Below are 13,191 nucleotides of genomic sequence, written 5' to 3' on the forward strand. Positions count from 1 at the left end.
TTTTGAAAGAACAAGTACTTCCTTTTCAGATACTGTACAGAAAACACCTGTAATGTTCATGTTTATATGTATCACAGTGACATAGATAACACAGCTGCAACTTAACTAGCCAAGTGAAATAGTTTCTGCCGTATCAAAAAATCTTATTCTTAAGACAGTTTTCAAAAAACAACTCAAATAATGAACAAGCAAAATTTCTATAAGTAAATACAATGTTCAGTAGCACAAAAATTCTACTACAATTGTGCAAGTACAATGGTCTGTACTCAGAAATGAAATGAAATGAAACGAGTAACAAGTGCAACATTGTAACTACATTGTAAGTACACTGTAACACTGTAAGTGTATGAAAAACACACTTCACAGAAAAAGGCTTAAATGTTTAGTAAGTTAGTAAATTCATCTTGCAGTTCAGATAATTTCAGCAGCGATCTAGTCTCTTTTTCATTATTAATAAATCAATCATTATATCTTATTATTTTTACCACTTTCAAAAAGCATGATAAAATGTGATCGAATTTTGGAAAAAATGGAAATGTTTAAATTTCTAATTTTCTGTAAAAAAGTAATCTGTTAATTAACAAACTATTAAAAATGACAGTTTATGGTATGTAAATATTAGTATAGGAAAGTAGCTCCTTTCTCTTTTTTGAAATACTCAAAACTACACAGAGGACTTCCACTGTATTAGTATTTAAAAATTCCCTTTTGATGTTCTATACATAGAACAACAGTACTGAGTTGTGGTTACATGCCCTTTATCTGACTCATTATTTACATAATATTTGTAAATGCTTCTCTTCTTTCAAACAGTGACAGTAAATGGTATATAAGATTAAGTTTTTCTTTTGAAAGAAAGATAATTTTGTGAAAAAGTCAATTAAGATCATGTGCGATTATAGCTCTAAGATTCCTAAACTATTGTGGTATCATCTTATGAAAAATAAAAATATTTTCGAAAGTAGTTACTAGATGGGGTCAAATATTACATCAATGCTAAGAAAAATTATCCAGCTACAAAAATTCTATAAGAAGCCATTATTAACACTGACCAAAATTAAAGTTGACTATTTACATTGATACAACAGCTAAAGTAACAATGAAATCACCTAAGATCATTGAATTTCATTTTCCAACTTTAAATGGAGATAATAAAAACAGTAAATAAACTTCAAAGGAAATGTGCTTGAAGACTAATAATAATCATTGGTATTAAAACATAGGTTAACCCTAAAGCACTAAATAACACGAGTATGTTCACAAAGGGGATCCTAAAGTGCTATACAAATCAAGTGTTATATAAATATTAGTTATTATTATTAACATCATTACAAGCAAGGGTACTTAGAAATATGTAGTGCAGTAAGATGATGCAGTAAATTTTTCAGAATGCTATGCTTTTATATGGAAGTACTATACACAAAATGACAATTTATCACTTAACTATTTACTTCACTTCTCTTTTTTAGAATCATTTTTCAGTTTACTTCTATTTTCTTGAAAATTTTAATCCTACCTATCAAACAAAGCATTTTGAAATCTGGTGCAAAAAAGCAGGTGTATGCTGGACACGCACATGTGCACACACACACATACACACAAATGTGCTTTTCAGTCTTCCTCTTCAGAAAATTACTTGTGCTAAAGCAAAAAATAAATACCAAGAAAGCTCAAATAGGATACTTGAATGACTCCACTCAAACTGAAAGACTTGCCACTTTTTCTAAGTAAAATGCTGTTGTAAAAAATCCAATTATGATCTACAATTACATGGTTTTTCTAAGCATTTCTACACTTCTGCCCTCTCTTGACATATCTTTAGAGACTATTCAAATGTTCGTGAAGTGATAAGTGGCAACATAACAGGGAGGATAACTTAGTTTCTAAGGTATGGATAATTGTTAATCACTACCCTCCAATACTTTGGCCACCTCATGTGAAGAGTTGACTCATTGGAAAAGACCCTGATGCTGGGAGGGATTGGGGGCAGGAGGAGAAGGGGACAACAGAGGATGAGATGGCTGGATGGCGTCACCAACTCGATGCACATGAGTTTGGGTAAACTCCGGGAGTTGGTGATGGACAGGGAGGCCCAGCGTGCTGCGATTCATGGGGTTGCAAAGAGTCGGACACAACTGAGTGACTGAACTGAACTGAACTAATAGTGATCTGAAATTAGAACTCAAAGTATTTTCAAAGTGAGCTTATACATATTCACTAATTCATTTAAAGGAAGAAAAATAATAATAACCATTATACAGAGTGAAGCAATATCTATTTTTGAAACATATGCTGTGGAAAAGAATTGCTTAATAATTTTACAACAACAGAAAGGTTGGCTAAGATAGTCTACCCTACAACAATCTATCCTCTTTTTACAAAACACTTTTCTGCTTGCCTCATGCAAAAACCACAGTCTGCCAAAGTCAGTTTAATACCTCCATACTGTGCAAAATGAGAAGCATAAAAATTTAATAAAATTCATAATGGAAGAAAAGAAAAAAACAACCACCTAGAACTGCCAAGTTAATCACAAAAACTGTTTTGCCTGCTCTTTCAGGGTATAAACAGTTTTGATAAAATATGCAAATACTAATTCTCTAGGAGGAGTTAATTTTCATGTTAAAAAAGTCATTGCTCTAACCTCAAATTGAATGCACAAAGCTAAACAGGCTACAATAGTTTACCCTTTAGTGATTAAATTGTAAAACCATTGGGAGATATGTAACACTCATTTCCATATATACTTACAAGTCTAATCCTTTTAGCTGACTTTATATGCTTTATTAACCTGAAGAATTGTTTTCAAAGTTTCAATTTGTGAAGACACTTCAAACTTGATTTTAATGATAACAGAAAAGATATTAACACTGTTTATACACTTATGTTAACAAATGTGTCCCCCTTCTTCTGGACATCTATTTTTTTTAAACTAAATTTGAACAACAATGCAGATAACACTTTAATTTGAAGACACTTCTAAAACCAGCACCTAGGAAATTTTTTTGTTGCAAATTATATGTCTGCTGTAAAAGTTAAAATCCCAGTATTACAAAACAAGTTAAACAGAAAACTTGAGCCAAAGTGAGATTCAAGTTATCTGAAGTCAGTTATCTGAACACCTCATAAGTTCTAAAAGCAACTTACATTTCTGTGATATAGAGGTTAGTAAAACCTAAGAAATGAGTAGGCCGTGATGTCATAAAGAGAGATGCAACATGATCTCTCTAGGTCCTAGATACTGCCCTTATAAATTGCGACAATGAAGTGAGGGATAGGGAAGAAACATTGTTACTGTTAAATTTTTACAGTGGGGTAACGAGCTAGAAAATCTCTCCTCATATTAGTTCACCCCCTACAGTATTAACTAAACCAGCATTCAAATGGGGATCAGTCATCACATTTTATTTTGTAATATTTAATCAAGATTTTTTGAGTATAAGGGCTGGTGGTTCAAAAATTACTAATATATTCCCCTGTATAAAGCTCAAAATTAACATCTAGTACTGGTTCAAACCACTTACCCAGTAGTAATATGCCTCAGAGAAAGCCAATTAACCTGATGCATACTACAGTACAAACCTTCACCTCCTTTCTCTCTCAGTATATTTCCTTACTCCAGAGAGAAAATTTGGTTCTGAACCCCCTGAAATCCTCACTTCCAAGAACAAACCTCTTACACCTGTCCTCCTCTCTTTCTTTCCAGTGTCAGATAAACAGGTGAAAGAGAAATTCGCTCAGTTAGGTCCAACTCTTTGAGACCCCATGGACTATACAGTCCATGGAATTCTCCAAGCCAGAATACTGGAATGGGTAGTCTTTCCCTTCTCCAGGGGATCTTCCCGACCCAGGAATCGAACCAGGGTCTCCTGCATTGCAGGCGGATCCTTTACCAACTGGGCTATCAGGGAAGCCCAGATAAAGAGGTACTCTTCCATTTAAAATTAATCCCCCAGCTGTTCCCTTGAAGATATCTTTGCATGCATGCTTAGACGTGTCTGATTCTGTGCAACCCTATGGACTGTACCATGCCAGGCTCCTCTGTCCATGGAATTCTCCAGGCAAGAATACTAGAGTGGGTTGCCATTTCCTTCTCCATGTGGCTATCCTTAAGGCTCTTCCAAATTCTCTACTAGCTGTTTGTCTATAGGCTATAAGCATTAATCTTTTCACTTTACTACAAAATAGAAAACAAGTAATTCTTACTATGATTCCATAAATTTCCTTAACCTTCATTGAATGTTAAAGTTTTTGAAAAACAGCCAATAACTGCTATCTATATAGCTCAGCCATTCACTTTCAAGCAGCTACAACAAAGCTTGTATCTATCAGAACACTAAATCTGAAACTAAAGTCATCATGGACTTCAAATGATCAAATTTGGCAGATTCACTCAGGCCTCTGAGATATCTGACACTGTCAATCACTCTCGTGTTTCTGGGAAACCATTTTTTGTTGGTGATCCTGCCACTGCTTCTCTGTGTTGCCTGCTAGACCCACTGGGCTCTCTACTTCATTCACACCACACGGTTATCCCAGGCAAAGATGTATGTTTTCATCGCTTCATCTGCCTTTCATGTTGACAATTTTTTCATGTAAAACTCTTCTGATCAGTAAGTTCAGAACCAAACTAACCTTTCCTATGCTGTTCACTTCCTTGGGGAAAGCTCTCATCACCCACTCTGCTGTTCCAGCCAGACAGATGGGCATCACCCTGGACAGCTTCCTCACACTCCACGCAGAGTTCTCATTTAGGCAGTCAGGTGCTCTGGCATCTGATTCCACTCCTTCATCATCAGTGCTACCACTGCAATAGTCGTCTCCTGATTTGTCTTCCCATCTACTGATTCTTCTTCTATACTGCTACCAGGGTGATTTTTCTAAAATGCTAATTTGATTGAGCAACACTTTTGTTTAAAACCCATCATCAACTGTTCCACTGGATAAAATCCATACTTTTTAAGTATAGCAAACAAAGCTTTCTATAAGAACTACTAGCCTTCCAACCTTACTGCTCTATCTCCTATGTTCCAGCTGCAACAAATTGCTCCCCAGACATTCCACATTGCTTCATGTCTCTGTGACTCAGTTCATGCTTTTCCTGTTTCCTGGAATGTGCTTCCTTCCTGGCTCCATCTTCCTTTTTGATATTGACTTCTTCTCAAAGCCTAAGCTTAAGTGTTACATCAGGCACGAAAAGTCTTTCAGACTTTCCCATTAGAACTTATCTCTTCCTAATTTCAGTCAGCCCAGTTGCTCAGTCGTGTCCGACTTCTTCACGACCCCACGGACTGCAGCACACCATGCTTCCCTGTCCATCACCAACTCTTGGAGCTTCCTCAAACTCATGTCCATCGAGTCAGTGATGCCATCCAACCATCTCATCCTCTGTCATTCCCTTCTCCTCCCACCTTCAATCTCTCCCAGCATGAGGGGCTTTTCCAATGAGTCAGTTCTTCCCATCAGGTGGTCAAAGTATTGGAGCTTCAGCTTCAGCATCAGTCCTTCCAATGAATATTTAGGACAGATTTCCTTTAGGATTGACTGCTTTGATCTCCTTGCAGTATCCATACATCAGAACTGGAAAAACCACAGCTTTGACTAGACTGACCTTTGTTGACCAGACGGACCTCCTTCTTTGTCTCCCCACTATTCCCACATCTTCTAGTATCATGGCACTGGTAGTACCTTAGGATGCTTACCTAGTAAGTTATCATCCATGAGACTATAATCTTTTTGAGGGTAAGGGACGGGTTTTGTTTATATACATTTGTTTAGTAAATGGCTGGTATAACCTTATAAAAACTACACAGAAGTCAAACTCATTAACACATATGAAAGCAGTGCATATTTTAAAACCTTACCCAAATTTAAGGCAGTATTTATATTCAAGACTTCTCAAATATAACTGACTTTTTGATGATAAGAATTACAGAATAATGGGCTTAAAAGTAAGAAACTCAATCAGATCAGATCAGTCGCTCAGTCGTGTCCGACTCTTTGCGACCCCATGAATTGCAGCACGCCAGGCCTCCCTGTCCATCACCAACTCCCGGAGTTCACTCAAACTCACGTCCAGCGAGTCAGTGATGCCATCCAGCCATCTCATCCTCTGTCATCCCCTTCTTCTCTTGCCCCCAATCCCTCCCAGCATCAGAGTCTTTTCCAATGAGTCAACTCTTCACATGAGGTGGCCAAAGTACTGGAGTTTCAGCTTTAGCATCATTCCTTCCAAAGAAATCCCAGGGCTGATCTCCTTCAGAATGGACTGGTTGGATCTCCTTGCAGTCCAAGGGACTCTCAAGAGTCTTCTCCAACACCACAGTTCAAAAGCATCAATTCTTCGGCGCTCAGCCTTCTTCACAGTCCAACTCTCACATCCATACATGACCACAGGAAAAACCATAGCCTTGACTAGACAAACCTTTGTTGGCAAAGTAATGTCTCTGCTTTTGAATATGCTATCTAGGTTGGTCATAACTTTCCTTCCAAGGAGTAAGCGTCTTTTAATTTCATGGCTGCAGTCACCATCTGTAGTGATTTTGGAGCCCAGAAAAATAAATTCTGACACTGTTTCCACTGTTTCCCCATCTATTTCCCATGAAGTGGTGGGACCAGATGCCATGATCTTCGTTTTCTGAATGTTGAGCTTTAAGCCAACTTTTTCAGTCTCCACTTTCACTTTCATCAAGAGGCTTTTGAGTTCCTCTTCACTTTCTGCCATAAGGGTGGTGTCATCTGCATATCTGAGGTTATTGATATTTCTCCCAGCAATCTTGATTCCAGCTTGTGCTTCTTACAGCCCAGCGTTTCTCATGATGTACTCTGCATATAAGTTAAATAAGCAGGGTGACAATATACAGTCTTGACGAACTCCTTTTCCTATTTGGAACCAGTCTATTGTTCCATGTCCAGTTCTAACTGTTGCTTCCTGACCTGCATACAAATTTCTCAAGAGACAGATCAGGTGGTCTGGTATTCCCATCTCTTGAAGAATTTTCCACAGTTTATTGTGATCCACACAGTACCCATATTTAAATCTAGAAACAGGGGTATGAAATAATAGAAAAATATATACATATAGGTCTCTGGCCCTAGTTCTTGGCACAGAACTCCTAAAACTGTTGTCAAGCATCTTTTGTTCTTCTATTTTATCTTTGACTCTGATTCCGTAGTTGAAATTGCAAGTTAAAGTGTTAGTCAACTTAGCTGTGTCTGACTCTTTGCAACCCCATGGACTTTAACCTCCTACCATGGAATTCTCCAGGCAAGAATACTGGAGTGGAGAAATATACCCATGCACTATGGGTACCTTATTTTTGACAAAGAAGGCAAGAATATTAAATGGGGTAAAGAGAGCCTCTTCAATAAATGGTGCTGGGAAAACTGGACAGATACATGTAAAAGAGTGTTGGAACACTTCCTAACACATACACAAAGATAAACTCAAAACGGATTAAAGACCTACATGTAAGACCAAAAACTGTAAAACTCTTAGAGGAAAACATAGGCAGGACACTCGATGACATAAATCAAAGCAAGATCCACTATGACCCACCTCCTAGAGGTAACGGAAATAAAAACAAAAGTAAACAAGTGGGACCTGATTAAACTTAAAAGCTTTTGCACAGCAAAGGAAACTATAAGCAAAGTGAAAAGACAACCCTCAGAATGGGAGAAAATAACAGCAAATGAAACAACTGTCAAAGGATTCATTTCCAAAATATACAAGCAGCTCATACAACTCAATGCTAGAAAAACAAACAACCCAAACAAAAAGTGGGAAAAAGACCTAAACAGACATTTCTTCAAAGAAAACATACAGATGGCTAACAAACACATGAAAAGATCCTCAACATCGCTCATTATTAGAGAAATGCAAATCAAAACCACAATGAGATATCACCTCACACAGGTCAGAATGGCCATCATCAAAAAATCGACAAACAATAAATGCTGGAGAGGGTGTGGAGAAAAGGGAACGCACTTGCACTGTTGGTGGGAATGTAAATTGACAAAGCCACTATGGAAGACAGTATGGAGATTCCTTAAAAAACTAGGAATAAAACCACCATATGACCCAGCATGGAACAGACTGGTTCCAAACAAGAAAAGGAGTACGTCAAGGCTGTATATTGTCACTCTGCTTATTTAACTTATATGCAGAGTACATCATGAGAAATGCTGGGCTGGATGAAGCACAAGTTGGAATCAAGACTGCCAGGAGAAATAACAAGAACCTCAGATATGCAGATGACACCACCCTTATGGCAGAAAGTGAAGAAGAACTAAAGAGACTCTTGATGAAAGTGAAAGAGAAGTGAAAAAGTTGGCTTAAAGCTCAACATTCAGAAAACTAAGATCATGGCATCCAGTCCTATCGCTTCATGGCAAATAGATGGGGAAACAGTAGAAACAGTGTCAGACTATTTTTTAGGGCTCCAAAATCACTGCAGATGGTGACTGCAGCCATGAAATTAAAAGATGCTTACTCCTTGGAAGGAAAGTTATGACCAACCTAGACAGCATATTAAAAAGCAGAGATATTACTTTGCCAAGAAAAGTCCATCTAATTAAGGCTACGGTTTTTCCAGTAGTCATGTATGGATGTGAGAGTTGGACTATAAAGAAAGCTGAGTGCAGAAGAATTGATGCTTTTGAACTATGGTGTTGGAGAAGACTCTTGAGAGTCCCTTGGACTGCAAGGAGATTCAACCAGTCCACCCTAAAGGAGACCAGTCTTGAGTGTTCATTGGAAGGACGGATGTTGAAGCTGAAACTCCAGTACTTTGGCCACCTGATGCAAAGAATTGACTCATTTGAAAAGACCCTGATGCTGGGAAAGATTGAAGGTGGGAGGAGAAGGGGATAACAAAGGATAAGATGGTTGCATGGCATCACCGACTTGATGGATATGAGTTTGAGCAAGCTCTGGGAATTGGTGATAGACAGGGAGGCCTGGTGTGCTGCAGTCCATGGGGTTGTGAAGAGTCGGACATGACTGAATGAATGAACTGAACTGAGTATAGATAACATTAATAATTTAAAAAAAAGATAAAAGTCCTCTGGCTTCAAGAAGCTTACAGAGAAGTATGGAAATTCAGACATGTAAAGATTAGAGCTGGAAACAATATCATGTAATATCTAAAAAAACAGAAAGAAGGAAGAGAGGAGAGGAAGATGAACAGAAAGAAAGAATAGAATTGTTCCTCCCTGAGGAAATTCATACTTTAATTCTGGAGAATATAGGCAAAATTAATTATAATTTAAGGCAGAATAAACTCAATTAAAATACATGCCAATTATGAATCAATATGTCTGGGAACATGAGAAAAACAGATTAATCCCATTTGTGAGGAATCATACAAAGCTTAATGGAAAGAAATTCCTCCAGGCAATATCATTTCTGATATGATTCAATCCATCTCGAAACAAAGAAAAGAGGAAGGAAATTCAGAAATTATAAGTTTATGTGAGAGCAATGGAAGACTTCTAATACCAATTACTGTCTTGGAAGTAAAGAGATGAGAACTCTTTTTATCTTCCCATCATCAAATCTTTATCTGAGCATCTACCCATAGTTTCTACCTATGTGCCTATCAGAGAGGATGAACACTCACTTCTCTTAAAGGCCAGTTTCTCCACTGGCATTCAGAATTTGATTCCCTCTCATTTCTTCAAGGACTTGAGTCCAGCAATAACCACCTCCATGGGACGTTATCAATTTCTCTGTCACCATCGAATTATTCCCAGCAGCAAATAAGCATACTTTAATATTGTCCATCTAATGTTCTCCTCCAGTTGCTGCTTCTCTGCTCCTCAGTTAGAATTTCTTAAAAGAATGGTCTACACAGTCTCTGCTTTATAGACTCCCATTCTGTCTTCAACCCACTTCAACTGAGCTTTTCTCCCAGCCACTCACTGAAACTGTACTCATCTAGGAAACCAAAGGACATCATCCTGCCAATTTTCTGTCCTCGTTTTACTCATTCGCTCAATAGCATGTGACTGCTTATCACTCCCTTTTCTTAAAATACCTCCTGTGAGATTTCCTGACATACTCTCTTCAGGGTCTCAGGTACTTAGCTATACTCTCTCTCCAGGTGATTGTACCAAATCTAACAGTTTAGAACAAATACGGCTTTTACCCTGAACTCTCCCCAGAGCTCAAGACTCAAATATCCAATTGCTTACTTCTCAGCTACATTCATATAGAAAACTCCACGCCAGTAGTCCTCATCTCATTAAAAAGCTCTACCAGCATCTACAGTGGCTATAAAAAGCAACACAGAAGTGATTTCTACGTTCTCGTTCTCTCACTTACACCACATCTAATCCATCACCACGTTGTGCTGAATCTACTTCCAAAATATATCTTAAATTTGTCCACTGCTTGCACTCCCATTATTATAACTCTTAAACGAATTCAAGGATTAGACTGAAATGGCTTTAATGCCAGGTGGCCTATGATCACATAAGCAAACCAAAATCTAAGCCTGTAAATACTTCGAGGTTTCAATACTGAAACCTAAGGATAACTAATCCCAATAGCCAACTGAGCTTTATTTTTATTTTTTTGCAAGCCTTTCCCACTTTTATTCATTTTTTCTGCTTGGTTCCTCGATGAAGCAATCACTTTATCTTTCTTTCCTGCAACACCGACTTCATTCCCACTTCCTCGAAGACCGAGGAGAGCCCAGGGGAGGAGGGTAGGATTCTCCACCAGCCACAGCTCCCAAAGGAAGTGTCAGGGCTGTGAAAGGAAGCCGGGTCTGGAGAGAAGACCAGCTTCTGGCCCGTGGGTGAGATCTTCAGGGATCAGGATGCGAGGGCGAAGTCTTCCCTTCACCGTTGTCATTTCCATTCTTTCCCAGAGCCTCAGGTGCGGTCCAACAGGTCATTGTTCTTGTATATCTTTTCTGGATTCCCTTCCTTCATGGCTGTGTATCTGGCTAATGTGAAGAGACAGTCACTGAGTCTGTTTAAGAACTTGACCACGTTTGCATCGGTCTCACCCGTCTGGACAAGAGGCACCACACGTCTCTCGGCTGGGCTACACACGGCCCGACAGAAGTGCAGTGTGGAGCTGCTCTTGCCTCCTGATGGGGCGTAGTCTCTGGGTGTTGTCACTCAGTCCTGTCTGACTCTGTGATCCTATGGACTGCAGCCCGCCAGGCTCCTCTGTCCATGGGATTCTCTAGGCAAGAATAAGGCAGGATGAAAGTGGTGAGTGGGGGCAGCTGGCGAGAGTTATCTGTCGATCCACTGCTCCAGCTCCAGGATGAGCCCCGCCTCGAACATGGCGTGTTTTAAATGAGCCTCTCTGGCTGAGGAGCGCGGAGTCGCCAGGGCAGAGCTGAAGTCCTACAGGGAGCACTGGATTCTCTGAAGCTCTTCCACAAACGGGTGGTCCTTTTCTGCAATTAATTCCATAGCAAACCCAATGGCTGAACTTAATTCATCTGTAGTTCCCACAGCTTCAAACACCTGGTCGTCTTTGGGTGGTCTTTCTCCAGTGAAGGTGCTAGAAAACCCTTTGTCTCCTGTTTTGGTGTAGATCTTGGGGACCTAGGGAGTCTTCGAGGAAGGCTGAGGCCTGTCCCCATCTTCCACACCCTGGGGGCTGCGACTCTGGAAATGGGGACACAATAGCTCGCGGGCTCCAAGACACCCGCGCAAGCAAAGGCGACCTCCCGGGCCCCACACAGCCATGCCCCAGGCCTCTCGTCAAGGAGCCCAACTGGGCTTTAAACTATAGCCAATCAGTAACTTCCTTGTTCTGCTTCAGCCCTTTCTCTCTAGGAGTCTTTCCCCAGCTCCTGCTGGTGAAAAGCTTCTAAATGATCCTAAGCTTGGCCCTAACCAATTCGAATAGATTTTTGCTCAAAGAAAACCCTCCTAAAATGTTTAATATGCCTCGGTTTATCTTGTAACACCATACTAGTATAGGCCACAATCTCCTCTTCCTTGAACTGAAGACTATTACTTGCCTTTTAAAACCCATTCTCAAAATAAATAAATAAATAAATAAAATCCATTCTCACGTTCTTTCCAGGTTAACATCTCAGTCACTTGTTTCTCTAATTAATATCCTAAACTCCTTACTGAAGGATAGTAGAATATGCCACCCAAAAATGTGCCTCTTTTGCATAAGGATTACTTTGAGAAACTATAAACACAGGCATTCTGAACACAGAGTGGAAGCTATCTTTTGTAAGAGAAACAGACATTAGAATGGGGTTCTATACCAAGAAAAAGCCATCTATCATTAGGGACAACTTTTTCACCTGAGAGACTTATGTCTACCAACCAGCTTCTCCTCTTACCTTCTCAAGTTGCCTTCTGCCCCAGAAGTGTCAGACTCCTCCATCCCTTTTCTAGGCTCAGGATGGTATATAAGCCCCAGCTAACTGGCAGTCTTTGGCATCCCACATCTTTGTGGGGCTCACATATGTATGAAATTAAAATTGCATTTTTTTCCTCCTGTTAATCTGTCTATGCCAATTTAATCCTTAGACCAGTCACAGAACCTATAAGGGCAGAAGGTAAAGCTTTTCCTCCTCTACATTACCATGCTTACAGGACCGTTTAAAAGGCTGGCCTGATCTCCTGAGCTTCTCCCCAACTTGTCATGGAACACTGCTCTTCCTCGCTTACTCACTATCCCACTTAAGATTAGTGATCTTTCTGCTCCTTCAGCATGCTAGTTTAATATCTAGATGAGAATTTTCACAGGACAGGATTAGTTCCTTATCAAGTGGACTCAAGAAAACACTATTCTAAGCTATAGAAAGCCAGTAATAAATGACCATATATTTTATGAATCCATTTATACTAAATAACCAGAATTGGCAAATATATAGAGACAGAAAATATAAACCACTCCTGCCGGTTACCAGGAGTTTGAGTGCTTTGTTTGGTGGTGTGTGTGTGCATGTGTGTGCCTGCGTGCATGTCCTTATCCAGAAATGGAGAATGACTGCTAAGAGAAAATGGGCTTTCTTTTTGGAGGGAATAATCTCTCTTTTTGGAGAGACAGTAGTGATGGTTGCCAATTCTATGTGTATGATAAAACCCAGTGAACTGTATACTTTGAAAGCATGACTATTGTGGTATGTATGTTATATATCAATAAAAGTGAAGTCGCTCAGTCGTGTCCGACTCTTTGCAACCCCATAGACTGTAGCCTAC

At 39.4% G+C, this 13,191-nt stretch overlaps 1 protein-coding gene and 1 pseudogene across 14 annotated transcripts in view; both read right to left on the reverse strand.

Moving 5' to 3' along the window:
* AHI1 (Abelson helper integration site 1) overlaps positions 1 to 13,191 on the reverse strand; it is a 219,379-nt gene that overhangs the window by 113,001 nt on the left and 93,187 nt on the right. The window lies entirely within an intron of this gene.
* On the reverse strand, positions 2,250 to 13,182 carry LOC784452 (corrinoid adenosyltransferase MMAB-like; annotated as a pseudogene).

The sequence above is a fragment of the Bos taurus genome, chromosome 9, assembly GCF_002263795.3.
Source record: "Bos taurus isolate L1 Dominette 01449 registration number 42190680 breed Hereford chromosome 9, ARS-UCD2.0, whole genome shotgun sequence".
NCBI lineage: Eukaryota > Metazoa > Chordata > Mammalia > Artiodactyla > Bovidae > Bos > Bos taurus.